The sequence below is a fragment of the Bombina bombina genome, chromosome 2 (genome assembly GCF_027579735.1).
Source record: "Bombina bombina isolate aBomBom1 chromosome 2, aBomBom1.pri, whole genome shotgun sequence".
Lineage (NCBI taxonomy): Eukaryota > Metazoa > Chordata > Amphibia > Anura > Bombinatoridae > Bombina > Bombina bombina.
The window spans coordinates 339,442,244-339,460,270 of NC_069500.1; the positions used below are offsets into that span (position 1 = coordinate 339,442,244).

Consider the following 18,027-nt stretch of genomic DNA (forward strand, 5'->3'; position numbering starts at 1 on the left):
CAAGAAATGGGCCGGTTTTTAAGCTTATGTCTCTGCGTTTCAACAAAATATACAAAGAGAACAAAGACAATTTTATAAAAGAAGTCAATTAGAAAGATGTTTAAAATTGTATGCTCTATCTGAATCATGAAAGAAAAATGTAGGATTTCATGTCCCTTTAATTAATTTGCAGTTCTTTTCGTATACAGTGATGTAACTGTTTTATGAAAATATTTCTTAAAGGGAGAATAAAGTCAAAATTAAACATTATGATTCAGATAGAACATACAATTTTAAAAACTTTCCAGTCTAATAATCAAAATTGCTTTTTTCTCTTGGTTTCCATTATTGAGGAGTAAACCTAGTTAGGCTTACTGGAGTTTAGGAGAGTGCAGGTGTTATTAGCATTCAATGGTGGCAGTAATTGCAACTATGTATAACATTGCTATAAACATTATTGCTAGCACTGATGCCAGAACGCTAAAGACATGTGCATGCACCCGATCTCGCATAGGATTACTCTTTAACAAATATATAACCTAAAATTGATAATAAAATGAAATCTCAAACATACACACACATACGCTTTACATTACTTATTTGCCTGTATTTTAAATAATGTATGCAAAAAAAGTATTAGTCTGCTCTAAAGACATAAAATTCTAAATTCACAAAAATCTTAAAGTAGCTTTGCATGAACTGAAATGAACCAGTGCAATCAAAAGAATGATCAGGCATTGGAATGGTTGAGTTCTTTTTCTGTAAAGAGAACTCTGCTTCCATAATTGCCTATGCAAAGGAGCCTTGATTGACTTTATACCCTGCAATCACGGAGATGATGAATGCTCCAGATGGCACTGAAAATTACAGCAGGTGCGACAATTTCAAGGTGCATGGAATATGAATGAAGCCCCTAATATAGAGAGGGCATCTGTTTTGCTACAGATATACTACAAGATCTTATGAACAAAATTGCTATTTGATTGTTTTTCTATTTACTTTCAGATCATAATCATTTGTGTATCCCCCTGGCTTCCAGAGGCTGCAACACTCTATATTTGTTATCTTACTTTTACTGATATACTGATACAAGATGTACAAAGTATTCTGCCCTAACTGAAAGGTAATCCTTATTTTGTTGTTGTTGTTATTTTTGTTTACAAATTTACACTAGGTACAGTTAAAGGGACACAAAACATAAATAAGCATTCTATAATGAATAACACAGTTTTATTTTATCAAATAAGTATGTAAGAGAGCTTTTCTTTCTGTATGCATTTGCATTATGACCCTGAGGAAGTCTCCCTAAGGGTCATGGGGAAAACCAGACATGGACCCCTTGCCCAATGTGCTTAGGGGAATATGACTGCACCTCACTGATGAGACCCAATAAAGACCAAAACGATCGTCTGGGGTTTTCATGTTTCTTGTTCAGAGGAGGATTGCCAGGTATTTTGAGTCCGGACTGATCTTACTCATATACTTCAGGAATGTTCTTCTCTGTGAAAAGCACAACTGAGCTAAAAGAGGCTGCTCCTAGGCGGTAACTCGCCATAGAACAAAATACTGAGCTGCTGTTCATTCCTAGTATAGCGCTTCTCTTTCTGTATGTGTGTATATATATATATATATATATATATATATATATATATATCAGGGCTCAAAATTTCTACTAGCCATTGGCGAGTGGAAATTTAATGGTGGCGAGTGAAAGTTAGGGAGTGAATGTTGGGCTACCTGCTACAAATATTATCTAAAGGGATATTATATATCCATGAAAGGACAAGGATATGTTATTACTCTAGGGCTAAAGGGACCCTATTAGTGCTTAGAATGTTACTTCTGAGAGGGTAAACTGAGGCAGAGAGAGAAAAAGATAGTGTTAATAAAGACTGTAAAGAGAAGTTATGGCCTGAGAGATATATTTAAGATAGGAGGGAGTGAATAAAGATGAGAGATGAAAATTATAAAAAAACATTCCAGGTCTGCTATGCCTTAACATTAATGTCAGTACTCTCTGCTTTCTCTTTTAGTTCAACAACTTAATTTTTCAATCCAGCTGTTGTCTTCCTCAGAACCCTAGTTGATGATGATAACTGCTATGCACTATTTTTGTCAACGTATTACTGTACTAGGCAATAAGCCTGCCCAGAGGGCAGTCTATTTAAAAAAAAAAAAAAACTACAAACCCCAAAGCACAAATTACACAAAATAAAAAATGTAAAATTATAGAAAAAAATAAACAAACTATCCAAAATATAACATTTAAATCTAAACTAATACCCCTATAAAAATCCTCCCAAAATAAAAACACCCCCTAATCTAATACTAAACTACCAAAAGTCATTAAAAAGGGCTTTTGTAGGGCATTGCCCTAAGTTAAACAACTTTTTTACCTAAACAAATCACCAATTACCCCCTAACAGTAAAATCCTTCACACACCAAACCCACCAAAATCAAAAAACCTAACACTACAAAAAAAAACTAAACTTCCCATTCCCCATAAAGGGGCATTTGTATGTGTAATGCCCTTAAAAGGGCATTCAGCTCTTTTACTGGTCTTAAAAGGGCAATCAGCTCTTTCCAGCCTAAAAAAACCCTAATCTAAAGGGAAAAAAGCCACCCAAAAATAAAAAAAAGCCTAAGACTAAGCCCCAAATCGGTACTCAATATTTCTGAAGTCCGGCGGAGAAGGTCTTCTTCCAGGCGGCTCCATCATCTTCTATCTTCATCTGTAACGAAGGAGGCGCGGAGCTGTCTTCCCCGATGCGTGGATCCTCAGCGGCGGCAGTCCGGCTCCTCTTCATCTGATGTCTGTCGTACACTGAAGATTGAATGCAAGATACTGCATTCAATTTGGGGTACCTTGCATTCCTACTGGCTGAAATTTGCAAATCAGCCAATAGGATTAGAGCTACTGATACCCTATTGGCTGTTCAAATCAGCCAATAAGATTTCAGTAGCTCTCATCCTATTGGCCGATTTCAAAATTTCAGCCAATATGAATGGGGTACCTTGCATTCAATCTTCAGTGTACGATGGATGATCGCATGAAGAGGAGCCTCCACGCCGCTGAGGACCGCCAATGAGAACTGCCCCTGAGGATCCGTGCATCGGGGAAGCCAGCTCCTCACCTCCGCTCTGCGCTTCCTTCGCTCCAGTTGAAGATAGAAGATGATGGAGCCGCCTGGAAGAAGACCTTCTCCGCCAGACTTCAGGATGGTGAGTATCGATTTGGGACGTAGTCTTAGGATTTTTTTTTTATTTTTTTATTTTAAGTTTAGGAATTGAATGGGCTGTAAAATAGCTGAAAGCCCTTTTAAGTGCAGTAAAAGAGCTGAATGTCCTTTTAAGGGCAATGCCCATATAAATGCCCCTTTAGGGCCTATGGGTAGTTTAAGTTTTTTTAGTGTTAGGTTTTTTATTTTGGGGGGTTTGGTGGGTGGGTGGTTTTTACTGTTAGGGGGGTATTTATTAAATGTAAAAGAGCTGTTTAACTTAGACCAATGACCTACAAAACTATTGGTAGTTTAATTTAGGGGGTGTTTTTTGGGAAGGGGGAGCTTTTTTATTTTCATAGGGATTAGGTTTAATTTTTTTAATTTTTGTTTATTTTTTTCTGTAATTTTAGAGTTTATTATTTTTTGTAATTTTAGATGATTTTTTAGTAATTTAATGTTAGGTTTTATTATTTTAATTGTAACTTAGTATTGGGGTTAATTTAGGGTGTGGAAAAGGTGGGGGACTGGGATAGCGCTAACAAAGCAAAAGAGGAAAAAAGTTATCAGTGGCTGATCTTATAGGAAGTAGTGTTAATTAGATGTGGTCAGGAGTCGAAAGAAAAAAAATTCCTTATATGAGTGAATCTTATAGCTGTGAGTATTAAAGATTGGTGTCCTAACAACTATGTAGGAGTGTGAAAAAATGGGTTAGGTGTATATTTCTGATGGGTCAAGTATAATATCTTATCTATGGAGAAAAATATTACAATAAGATAAAAAGTATGTTAAAAGATTATATATTTATTACAATATGAAGATAAGATGCCGGCATCAAAGAAAAAATAAAATAATTTATCACAATGGAATAAAATATATTAAGAAGACCAACTTAGTCCAAAGTGTAGATTGTGTCTGTGTGAGCAAGATCAACGCGTTTCAGCCGCCTCGGCCTTTATCAAGAACCTTGATAAAGGCCCAGGCGGCTGAAACGCATTGATCTTGCTCACACAGACACAATCTACACTTTGGACTAAGTTGGTAAGGACTTGTAGTAGGCCAGGTACTTTGAGCTATTTACAATCTTGAATAGTCTCTACAAGTGTAATCCCTGCCCCAGGATCTACTAGCCCACCAACTCATACCGTTTTCATTAAAACGGAGATTCTACAAGGAGCTGTCAGTCATTCTACTATAACGGAGTTTCTACAATGAGCCGTCAGCTACCCTCCTACATCGGATTCATTCACTTTGACCCTTACACCGGAACGAATCTAAAATCAGACCGTGAATTGTTGCCAATACCTTGTCGCTCAAACCAAGCACTCTGGTCCTACATGTCTTCTCTCTCCCCAATATAGTAACAGTTTCAAGTTCAACGAGGGACTCTGTTACTATCATTATAAACTGTAACATCACTCCTAAGGACTCAACATCACTACTGTCTGAGGAAGTTTCTATGACTCAGTCCTCCCCGCACATTACAGCTTTGAGAGTCCCGATCCAAACTTTGGATTGATTTTTACTCTATACTTTATCAGGTATTTATACTAAGCTGCAGTTACCTTGGCACTTAGTAATGTGTTATTGTTATAGATAGAATATTGTACAATAGCTTTTTACCTCAATGTTTTTCTATTTTTTGTGATAGATATTATATATGTCTTTTTATTATATTTTATTCCATCGTGATAAATTATTTTATTTTTTATTTGATGCCGGCATCTTATCTTCATATTGTAATAAATATATAATCTTTTAACATACTTTTTATCTTATTGTAATATTTCTCTCCATAGATAAGATATTATACTTGACCCATAAGAAATATACACCTAACCCATTTTTTCACACTCCTACATAGTTGTTAGGACACCAATCTTTAATACTCACAGCTATAAGATTCACTCATATATGGAACATTCCCATTTTTTCTATTTTTATCACAAATATAGAGTCTTTCGACTCCTGATCACATCTAATTAACACTACTTCCTATAAGATCAGCCACTTAAAAAATTTTTTTTCCTCTTTTGCTTTGTTAGCGCTATCCCAGCCCCCGACCTTTTTTTTTTCTGTTGCTTGGTGACTAGTTTGGAAGCCTAATCTCTTTTTTGGGATTAGCTATAAAGAGATTAGAGTGTAGCATAAATACCCCTCTTTTCTGTTAATTTAGGGGGTGTAAGGTTAGGGGGCTTAGTAATTAAATTAGTTATTTGCATTGTAGGGGGTTTGGCGGTTTAGGGGTTAATAGGTTAATTAGGTTTATTGCGATGTGGGGGGTTTTCGGTTATGGGGTTAATAGATTCATTAGGTTTATTGCAATGTGGGTATTTGGCGGTTCAGGGGTTAATATGGTAATTAGGTTTATTGCGATGTGGGGGTTGGCGGTTTAGGGGTTAATATTTTAATTATGTTATTTGCGGATTAGGGGTTAATTACTTTATTTTTTTGCAATGTGGGGGTTTGTGGTTTAGGTGTTTGTTAATACTTTGTGTGGAAGGTTAGTATTTTTTTTTTATATTTTGTGCGAGAAGTTAGGTTTTTTTGTTATTTCGTGCACCTGTTTTTATTTCTTGTGGACGGTTACATGTTTTTTCGTTATTTCATGGGGCGGTGGTTTTTTTTTTCTTTTTTAAGGCTTTGTGTTTGCTTATGCTGCATCCAGGTGGATTCCAAAAATGGCAGGGTGGTGAAAGAATCCACCGCAGCCAAGTCTTTGAGGATACGTGCGAACCTGGCGACACAGACGGGTGCATTACAAATGCGATTATAGTATAGATGTAGCATTATTTAATTTATGGTATAAAATAAAAACAATATTAAAAAATGACTGCACAATAAGGTGTTTCACAATAGCTAAACATATGCAAAGAGGGGGTGGAGTAGTGGGTGTGGGCATGTAATGGGTGGGATCAGAAGTGGCGTGTAACATTTTGGGCTGGCTAGTAGCTTAGGACTTGAAATTTTGAGCCATATATATATATATATATATATATATATATATATATATATATATATATATATATATATATATATATATATACATACACACACACATACACACACAGTAACTCACAAAAGTGAGTACACTCCTCACATTTTTGTAAATATTTTATTACATCTTTTCATGTGACAACACTAAAGAAAGGACACTTTGCTACAATGTAAAGACTACTTTACATTGTAGCAAAGTGTCCTTTCTTTAGTGTTGTCACATGAAAAGATGTAATAAAATATTTACAAAAATGTGAGGGGTGTATGTACAGGCTGTATAACAGTGTAAATTTGCTGTCCCCTCAAAATAACTCAACACACAGCCATTAATGTCAACAAAAGTGAGTACACCCCTTAGTGGAAATGTCCAAATTGGGCCCAATTAGCCATTTTCCCTCCCCGGTGTCATGTGATTCGTTAGTGGTACAAGGTCTCTCATACTGGTCACTGGAAGTTCAACATGGCACCTCATGGCAAAGAACTCTCTAAAGAACTGAAAGAAAGAATTATTGTTCTAGGCTATAAGATTACCAAGACCATACAGTGGTTTCACAGGACAGGTTCCACTCAGAACAGGCCTCCCCATGGTCGACCCACGAAGTTAAGTGCACATGCTCAGCATCATATCCAGAGGTTGTCTTTGAGAAATAGACGTATGAGTGTTGCCAGCATTGCTGCAGAGGTTAAAGGGGTGGGGGGTCAGCCTGTCAGTGCTCAGACCATACGCTGCACACTGCATCAAATTGGTCTGCATTGCTGTTGTCTCAAAAGGAAGCCTGCAAACAGTTTGCTGAAGACAAGCAGACTAAGAACATGGATTGCTGGAACCATGTCCTGTGGTCCGATGAGACCAAGATAAACTTATTTGGTTCAGATGGTGTCAAACGTGTGTGGCGGCAACCAGGTGAGGAGTACAAAGACAAGTGTGTCTTTCCTACAGTCAAGCATGGTGGTGGGAGTGTCATGGTCTGGGCCTGCATGAGTGCTGCTGGCACTGGGGAGCTACAGTTCATTGAGGGAAGCATGAATGCCAACATGTACTGTGACATACTGAAGCAGAGCATGATTCCCTCCCTTTGGAGACTGGGCCGCAGGACAGTATTCCAACATGATAACGGGGCCAAATACACTCCAAGGCGACAACTGCCTTGCTAAAGATTGGCCAAGCATGTCTCCAGACCTAAACCCTATTGAGCATCTGTGGGGTGTACGCACATTTTTGAGATACTATATATATATATATATATATATATATATATATAAAATTTTAGCTATTTTTGTCTCCCAGAACAAAAATGTAATTATCTAATTACAACCCTGTGCATGTATATGGTGAATGAACAAGCATTATATATCCGCTGGTTTTTCTATTGGTCTTTTCTAGAATCTGGCATTTTTGGGAAGTTAGGCTAGGTTAGTGTGCACTTCCAATTCTAAGAAGTAGAAAGCCTAAAATGTTTAGACTTAAATTACATAAATTACAGATTTTTTTTTTACTGTAGATAATTAAAGAGACTTTAGATTGTAATATACAATGTTTAAGTAATTTAGCTCAAGTTCTACTCTGTTAATTAGTTATCATTTACTACAAAGGCTTTTTAAATAAATATACTCAAATTAATTTCTGTTCTTCACTCTATGAATATGACTATACATTTATATATACTAAATTATATAATTATAGTTATGTGAGACATTCATATTGCAATAGGCTTACAGGACATAGGTGCTAAAAGACAGCCTACTTCCTGCAAGCACACATTGATGATTTCTGCCCTACAATAATAATATTTGCCACTGACCATCTAGTATCCTTACTACTATAGCAACTAATTATTTTGCTTGTTATAAGAAGCTGTACTGATAATAATGCAGGGCTAATGAGACTGGGGTGCTGGGTAAAAACTAGTATGAGAAAAAGTAAATAAATTGAACTCCAGCCTCTCTGGGGAGAGTGGAACACGTAGAATATTTGTATTTTACAGCAATAGTAAACATAATAAATAATGGATATAAATTCAAATGTATTTTCATTTATGAAACATTTTATATAGGATTACATTTCCTGTGTAATGTCCCTTTAACTTTTCCATCTAAGGATGAAATATATTTATTTAAAAATAATTAATAACGTAGAAAATATATCTATTTAAAAATAATTGATAATGTTTTTTTTTTTTTTTTTAATTGCCCCTAAAACCCACCTAGTATTTTTTTTTTAACAGCAAGAGAGTGTCACTTTGTTTTCAGCTAAATCCAATAGAATTTTTCACAGCTGGGTCAGTCAACAAAGAGAACTGCATAGAGTCCACCAACACCGCACCAAGCCTTCCAGTATTGCTACATATCATGTATGAGTAATATAATGCCCAAGGAATATAGGATTTTATGGTGCTTCTAGCAAATGTATGCAAAACAGCTACATATTTTTACTGTGCTGCCTGTACCAAAGCAAATATATCACTTCTGTAACCAGGCAAATGTAACACGCAATCTCTGAAAAGCCACAGAAGGGCATATCATGAGTAAAAATTCTAAAATATATGTGGACTGCTATAGTTTTAAGTACAAAGTATTGTACTTCTATTATGTTACATAAACATACTGGTGAATATGATATTCCAGTTAAAAATGAGATCACTAGCTTTAGCTACAAAAATGCACATAGACGTTGATAAAAAATAGTGTGGAAAAGATGTAGCTTTTCATTTAGAAAACCTTATATCTCATTGATGTTTGATTCTATATTCTCATCTATCATCTGTCTATCTGTATTCATTACAGATGCTGTGAAATGTGGTTGCCCAAAGAAGCACTAGATGTGATTAGCAAACACATTTGTCATCTAAGCACTGTGTTGTAATACATTTCAGGATATTTTAACTTCCACAATGTAAGTTCAATACAGTATTGTCAATCCAGTAAGAAAAAAAATATTTTAAGCAATTTTAAATGAGAGGATCAGCATTAACCCCTTTGTGACCAGACCATTTTTCAATTTTCTTACCGTTAGGGACCAGGGTTATTTTTACATTTCTGCAGCGTTTGTGTTTAGCTGTAATTTTCCTCTTACTCATTTACTGTACCCACACATATTATATACCATTTTTCTCGCCATTAAATGGACTTTCTAAAGATACCATTATTTTTATCATATCATATAATTTACTATCGGCTAGATCACGAGTCTTGCGTTAGCCTTAAAAAGCAGCGTTGAGAGGTCCCAATGCTGCTTTTTAACGCCCGCTGGTATTACGAGTCTGGCAGGTACAGGTGTACCGCTCACTTTTCCGTCAATTGCATATCCTATCTTTTTAATTGTATTTGCATAACGCTGGTATTACGAGTCTTGGAAGAAGTGAGCGGTACAGCCTCTCCTGTCAAGACTCCTACCGCATTTGAAAGTCAGTAGTTAAGAGATTTATGGGCTAACGCCGGAACATAAAGCTCTTAACTAAAGTGCTAAAAAGTACACTAACACCCATAAACTACCTATTAACCCCTAAACCGAGGCCCCCCCACATCTCAAACACTAAACTAAAATTTTTTAACCCCTAATCTGCCGACCGGACATCGCCACCACCTACATTATACCTATGAACCCCTAATCTGCTACCCCTAACATCGCAGACACCTATATTATATTTATTAACCCCTAATCTGCCGCCCCCAACGTCGCCGCCACCTACCTACAATTATTAACCCCTAATCTGCCGACCGGACATCGCCGCCACTTTAATAAATGTATTAACCCCTAAACTGCCGCACTCCCGCCTTGCAAACACTAGTTAAATTTTATTAACCCCTAATCTGCCGTCCCTAACATCGCCGACACCTACCTACATTTATTAACCCCTAATCTGCCATCCCCAATCTAAAGAAAATTACTATTATTAACTAAATTATTCCTATTTAAAACTAAATACTTACCTATAAAATAAACCCTAAGATAGCTACAATATAACTAATAGTTACATTGTAGCTAGCTTAGGGTTTATATTTATTTTATTTTTTATTGATTGGAACAGCCAATAGAATGTGAAGTCAATCCTATTGGCTGATTGGATCAGCCAATCGGATTGAACTTCAATCCAATTGGCTGATTACATCAGCCAATAGGATTTTTCCTACCTTAATTCCGATTGGCTGATAGGATTCTATCAGCCAATCGCTATTCAAGGGACGCCATCTTGGATGACGACATTTAAAGGAACCTTCATTCTTCATTAGGACTTCGTTTGAAGAGGATGCTCCACGTCGGCTGGATTGAAGATGGACCCGCTCCGCTCCGGAAGGATGAAGATAGAAGATGCGCCTGGATGAAGCCTTCTGCCATCTGGAAGACCTCTTCTGCTCCGATCGGATGAAGACTTCTGCCGTATGGAGGACCACTTGTGCCCGGCTGGGTGAAGACGGCTCAAGGTAGGGTGATCTTCAAGGGGGTTAGTGTTAGGTTTTTTTAAGGGGGATTGGGTGGGTTTTAGAGAAGGGGTGTGTGGGTGGTGGGTTGTAATGTTGGGGGGGTATTGTAGGTTTTTTTTTTCAAGGTAAAAGATCTGATTACTTTGGGGCCCTTTTAAGGGCTATTTGTAATTTAGTATAGGGTAGGGAATTTTATTATTTTGGGGGGCTTTTTTATTTTATTAGGGGGATTAGATTAGGTGTAATTAGTTTAAAATTCTTGTAATTCTTTTTTATTTTCTGTAATTTAGTGGGGTTTTTTTTTTAGTAATTTAGTTTATTTAATTTAATTGTAATTAATTGTATGTAGTTTAGGTAATTAGTTTAATTATAATATAGTGTTAGGTGTAATTGTAATTTAGGTTAGGATTTATTTTACAGGTAAATTTGTCTTTATATTAACTAGGAAGTTATTAAATAGTTAATAACTTTTTAATATCTATTCTACCTAGTTAAAATAAATACAAAGTTGCCTGTAAAATAAAAATAAATCTTAAAATAGCTATAATGTATATTAGTTATATTGTAGCTATATTAGGGTTTATTTTATAGGTAAGTATTTAGTTTTAAATAGGAATAATTTAGTTAATAATAGTAATTTTCTTTAGATTTATTTAAATTAGATTTAATTTAGTATAGCGGCGGCGACGTTGGGGGCGGCAGATTAGGGGTTAATAAATGTATGTAGGTGTCGGCGATGTTAGGGACGGCAGATTAGGGGTTAATAAAATTTAACTAGTGTTTGTGAGGCGGGAATGTGGCGGTTTAGGGGTTTATAATTGTAGGTAGGTGACGGCGACGTTGGGGGTTGCAGATTAGGGGTTAATAAATATAATGTAGGTGTCGACGATGTTAGGGGCAGCAGTTTAGGGGTTCATAGGTATAATGTAGTAGGTGGCGGTGTCCGGAGCGGCAGAGTAGGGGTTAATAGTATAATGCAGGTGGCGACGATGTCGGGGGTGGCAGATTAGGGGTTAATAAGTGTAAGATTAGGGGTGTTTAGACTCGGGGTTCATGTTAGGGTGTTAGACATATCTTTTATTTTCTCATAGGAAACAATGGGGCTGCGGTTGGAGCTGAACGCTGCTTTTTTGCAGGTGTTAGATTTTTTTTCAGCTGGCTCAGCCCCATTGTTTCCTATGGGGAAATCATGCACAAGCACGTTTAGCCATCTTACCGCTCACTTAAAGGGACAGTATACACTCATTTTCATATAACTGCATGTAATAGACACTACTATAAAGAATAGGATGCAACGATACGGATATAAAAATCTAGTATAAAACTGTTTAAAAAACTTACTTAGAAGCTATCAGTATAGCTCTGTTGAAAGGGTAGCTGGAAAGCCCACTGCAAGTGAGAAATAAGACCCCCACCCCCTCTTTTGCATATGAAAAGACCCTTTACACAAACAGGAGCAAGCTGGGGTAGGTAGCTGACAGTATCTCTTACGCATCTACAACCACCAAAAAAGTCCCATGCTAAATAGTTTCTAAATTTTGTCCTGAGTTTAGAAATATGCAATGTTTACATGTTCTTTGCCTTTTTTTTTTTGCAAGTTATAGGGCAATATGTACAAGTAGCACTTTGCTATTTCCAAACCATTTAAAAAAAAAAAAAAATTAGCGATAGGACATGGATGGACATGGATATATATATATATATACCAAAGTATTAATCTAGGCCCATTTTGGTATATTTCATGCCACCATTTCACCGCCAAATGCGATCAAATAAAAAAATTGTTAACTTTTTCACAAACTTTTTCACAAACTTTAGGTTTATCAATTAAATTATTTACAAACAGCTTGTGCAATTATGACACAAATGGTTGTAAATGCTTCTCTGGGATCCCCTTTGTTCAGAAATAGCAGAAATTTATAGCTTTGGCATTACTTTTTGGTAATTAGAAGGCCGCTAAATGCCGCTGTGAACCACACTTGTATTATGCCCAGCAGTGAAGGGGTTAATTAGGGAGCATGTAGGGTTAATTTAAGCTTTAGTGTAGAGATCACCCTCCCATCTGACACATCCAACCCCCTGATCCCTCCCTGACCCCTCTCAAACAGCTCTCTTCCCTCCCTCACCTCACAATTGTCACCGCCATCTTAAGTACTGGCAGAAAGTGTGCCAGTACTAAAATAAGGCATTTTTTTATATTTATTCTGTAATGTTGGATCCCCCCTTAGCCTCTAACCTCCCTGCCCCCCCCCCCAAACAGCTCTCTAACCCTCCCCCTCTATCTATATGCTGCCACCTTGGGTACTGACAGCTGTCTGCCAGTACCCAGTTTGATGAATTTTTTTTATTTTTTATAATTTTTTTCTAAAATAAAACATTTTTCTGTAGTGTTTTCCCCCTCCTCAATTTCCTACCCCCTCCCAGATACCTTTCCCTTTTAACATTTATTCCCCCCTCCATCTCCATCCTTCTCATACATTTAATTAAATATATATGTAGACTGCGCGCATGCACACGGCCCCGCCCCCTAGCATGCTCCCGCACAATTGTGCGCACTTGAGGGACACAGGAACCGGATATCCTCTAGCGATGGGCCGTCCACCCGCCTCCCTGCTATGGCTCCCACCCACCAACGATCAGCACCATCACTGGTCGATGCAGAGTGGGCCACAGAGTGGCTCTCTCTGAATTGGTGGGTATAAAAGGGTATTGCAGTGATGCTTCAATATTGAGGCATCTCTGCAATACCTTGAAAGCGTCTGGAAGCGATCATGATCCCTTCCACCGCTTGAAACCCCCAGAGGACAATAGTTCATCAGATAGGCTTTGCCAATGCCCAAATATTTAATACTAAGGGGAAAAAAACTGCATACTAAGGGAACAAAATATGAAATAAATTTACCGAGAAAGTTTAAATGTTTGTCATCTGACATTATATAGAACATCTTGAGAAAGCTATCCATTGCTCTAAAACTGCAAGGTTACAGATGAATATATTTCTTGTTTTGCTATCCCAGAATGCAACACTCTATTATTTGTTGCAGTTTACTAAATACAATTCCAGTTTATAAACTGGCACATCTTCCACATCTCTGTTTCTGTGCTAATAGATATGTCAGAATGCAGGAGTAATGATCAACGCCCAGTATTGACAGAAATGCAGGAGCGATCTTCCTTGAGTGTCTCTGGAAAGATTTCAGACATCAGCATGAAAGTTGTTTGGGAACAATGAATCAAGATATCTCTAGGCAGAGACAAGATAGACATGATGTGGTACAGCAGTCTTGAAACAGGTAGATTCATATCGCACTAATGACTAGTTTACGTAACACAATGACATGCTCTCTTAACTACTTGGTACCAGAGAGGGAAAAAGAGACACAGTATAAAATATTCAGTCTTTCAGCACCTAGATTTAATAAACTAATATCTCACAGAAACCTCACAACCACATAATAGCAACTCGAAAATTGCAGAATTCATACTGATTTGTACCTGTCCCTCAACACAGCTGCAACTAATGGAGAAAAGCACCATAATAATGTTGAAACTATTAATTTCTTGGTGCATTTTCTTTGTGTAAGATAGCTGTATAGCAAAAATGCCTCAAAAAAAAAAAAAACTTACAAAAACAAACATATTAAAACGCACACAAAAAAATCCCTCCGCTAAAAAGAAAATTGTAAGAAGAGAAATAGAAAAAAAAATGTCTAGGGAGCACACAAACCTCTAAACACAAATAAAAAGTGAATTAAAATAAAATAAAGAGAATGAAAACAAATATGTAAAATGTTCTCAAATGGATCAGTGTAATAAAAGTGCGGTGCTAAAAATTGAATATCAAATAAAATTTCCTAGTGGAATAGTACGCACAATGTTTAAAAACCCAAAGTTAATCAGAATGACCACATAATGGGTTAGAATACAAGTGGTGCGCTAACTGTTGCACACGAGCAATAAGAAGTTTATTTGGGCTCTTTGCGCGCATCGGAAGTAGCACACGTGTATTACAAGTTGAAAGTAAATGTGTTTGCTTGAGCGCAATTGAATTTAACGCTTGTCGGATAGTGTGACTTCAGAGCTCTGGTTAACTGTTATGCTCAACAAAAAAGTTGCACAAAACAAATCAAAAATACTTTGTACAGTACAGTTACATTCATAATAACACTGTCTAATAAAAAAAATTTTTTTAAATATTGCATAAAAAGATATAAGGGCTCAAAGATATGATATATATATATATATATGTGCATTGGATGCCTTTGCAGTCAAGTAGCTGAAAACATGAAAAAACATATGTATGCAATATTCAGACTTAATAAAATGTTTAACTGTATTTACTGGAAATATTTTTTAACATTCCAATGTTCTTCACATACATTATGCTCTATACAGGGAGTGCAGAATTATTAGGCAAGTTGTATTTTTGAGGATTAATTTTATTATTGAACAACAACCATGTTCTCAATGAACCCAAAAAACTCATTAATATCAAAGCTGAATAGTTTTGGAAGTAGTTTTTAGTTTGTTTTTAGTTTTAGCTATTTTAGGGGGATATCTGTGTGTGCAGGTGACTATTACTGTGCATAATTATTAGGCAACTTAACAAAAAACAAATATATACCCATTTCAATTATTTATTTTTACCAGTGAAACCAATATAACATCTCAACATTCACAAATATACATTTCTGACATTCAAAAACAAAACAAAAACAAATCAGTGACCAATATAGCCACCTTTCTTTGCAAGGACACTCAAAAGCCTGCCATCCATGTATTCTGTCAGTGTTTTAATCTGTTCACCATCAACATTGCGTGCAGCAGCAACCACAGCCTCCCAGACACTGTTCAGAGAGGTGTACTGTTTTCCCTCCTTGTAAATCTCACATTTGATGATGGACCACAGGTTCTCAATGGGGTTCAGATCAGGTGAACAAGGAGGCCATGTCATTAGATTTTCTTCTTTTATACCCTTTCTTGCCAGCCACACTGTGGATTACTTGGACGCGTGTGATGGAGCATTGTCCTGCATGAAAATCATGTTTTTCTTGAAGGATGCAGACTTCTTCCTGTACCACTGCTTGAAGGTGTCTTCCAGAAACTGGCAGTAGGACTGGGAGTTGAGCTTGACTCCATCCTCAACCCGAAAAGGCCCCACAAGCTCATCTTTGATGATACCAGCCCAAACCAGTACTCCACCTCCACCTTGCTGGCGTCTGAGTCGGACTGGAGCTCTCTGCCCTTTACCAATCCAGCCACGGCCCATCCATCTGGCCCATCAAGACTCACTCTCATTTCATCAGTCCATAAAACCTTAGAAAAATCAGTCTTGAGATATTTCTTGGCCCAGTCTTGATGTTTCAGCTTGTGTGTCTTGTTCAGTGGTGGTCGTCTTTCAGCCTTTCTTACCTTGGCCATGTCTCTGAGTATTGAACACCTTGTGCTTTTGGGCACTCCAGTGATGTTGCAGCTCTGAAATATGGCCAAACTGGGGGCAAGTGGCATCTTGGCAGCTGCACGCTTGACTTTTCTCAGTTCATGGGCAGTTATTTTGCGCCTTGGTTTTTCCACACGCTTCTTGCGACCCTGTTGACTATTTTGAATGAAACGCTTGATTGTTCGATGATCACGCTTCAGAAGCTTTGCAATTTTAAGAGTGCTGCATCCCTCTGCAAAATATCTCACTATTTTTGACTTTTCTGAGCCTGTCAAGTCCTTCTTTTGACCATTTTGCCAAAGGAAAGGAAGTTACCTAATAATTATGCACACCTGATATAGGGTGTTGATGTCATTAGACCACACCCCTTCTCATTACAGAGATGCACATCACCTAATATGCTTAATTGGTAGTAGGCTTTCGAACCTATACAGCTTGGAGTAAGACAACATGCATAAAGAGGATGATGTGGTCAAAATACTCATTTGCCTAATAATTCTGCACTCCCTGTATATTTTAAAATAGAAATTTATATTTATATATATATATATATATATATATATATATATATATCTGTTTATATCTATACCTATATATAATTATATATATATATATATATATATATATATATACAGTATATTTATTTGTTAGATCACCGTAACTATCATACTCAGTCTAAAAAAATTAGACTGAGTATGATAGTTACAGTGATCTACCAATGGGAATAGTCGGATCCAAAACCAAACTATATTGCTCAAAACTGAGATGTAAATGATTTATTAAAAAAATCTTGAGCTGGCGATACCACTTTAAGGGGGTTACTAACCCGTGGTTTTAAAACTGTTTATCAGTTAGCATTGCTTATATGTTTCAACATCCAATTTGGTTCCCGATAGTATATATGATATTCCGTTGTCACTAAATGTTGCTTCTCCGCTGCATTAACTAATTTTATTGTGTATTGTCTTGGCACTTAGCAATATGTTTGTATAGACACTGGACTATGATCCTTCACTGAAATCTAAATCAGGCACCTTAGGAATGTACACATATGTATATTTTTTCACCACAATTACCATGGGGGATATGATACATGATCATGATCATTACTAGATTGTATAGATACAAATGTTTTTTGTTACCAATATCACCATGGTGATGACACGCTGAGAAGTCACGTGTAAGGCCACACCGGAAGTGTTTTCTTCAATCTTTCGCGGCTTACACACGGAAAATGGGGTATGTTTTGTTTTTTTTGTATTTTGCATATTGATTAATATATTTGATTGTTAAGGGTATATATATGACACCTTGTTTGTTCACTATGTACTGTCTGAAGAAGGGGTTAACAACTCCAAAACGTTACAAATCCAGTGAGTGCCCCTTCCCATTTTTGCCTATTTTTGGGGATTCTTTTGGATATACAATTGCTTCAAGCTGGACACCCTGGTGGTTGACTACTATGTGAGAGTGTCTGCCTTTTGGGAATATATATATAAGAATAAAAAGAAGATATTCTGCTATGTGAAGAACATTGAAATGTGGAATATTCATATTTCATGTCGGGTTAGCACACTTGAGAAAATGCGATCGGGTCTGTGTGTGAGTAAGGGTGTTAGGTGTTTTTTTTTTCACTTTTCTCTCTCCATTAAAGTCTATGGGAGAATGTGTTAACGTGTTGTGAAATTCTACATTTTTCAAGGCTCATGCCAAAACTTTTCCTTTTTAACGTAATATGCACGCTACCCGATGCACGTAAAAAGTCTATATCTAGCAAAGTTAACGTGCGAACGGGAGCACTAATTTGTGCACTAATCATAATCTATCCCAATGTTAGATAACAATCAGCCAGATTACGCTTGGCCACTCCACTTCACACCATAAAGGCAAAGGAAACCATTCTGCAGACTCAAAAAGAAAGGGGTGTCTCATAGCCTAATCTTGTAAATTAAAATACACATAATTGTACA

General features: G+C 36.8%; 1 protein-coding gene across 1 annotated transcript in view; it reads right to left on the minus strand.

Annotated features, from left to right (window-relative positions):
* The window catches only part of RPH3A (rabphilin 3A), a 496,507-nt gene that overhangs the window by 37,236 nt on the left and 441,244 nt on the right, over positions 1-18,027 (minus strand). The window lies entirely within an intron of this gene.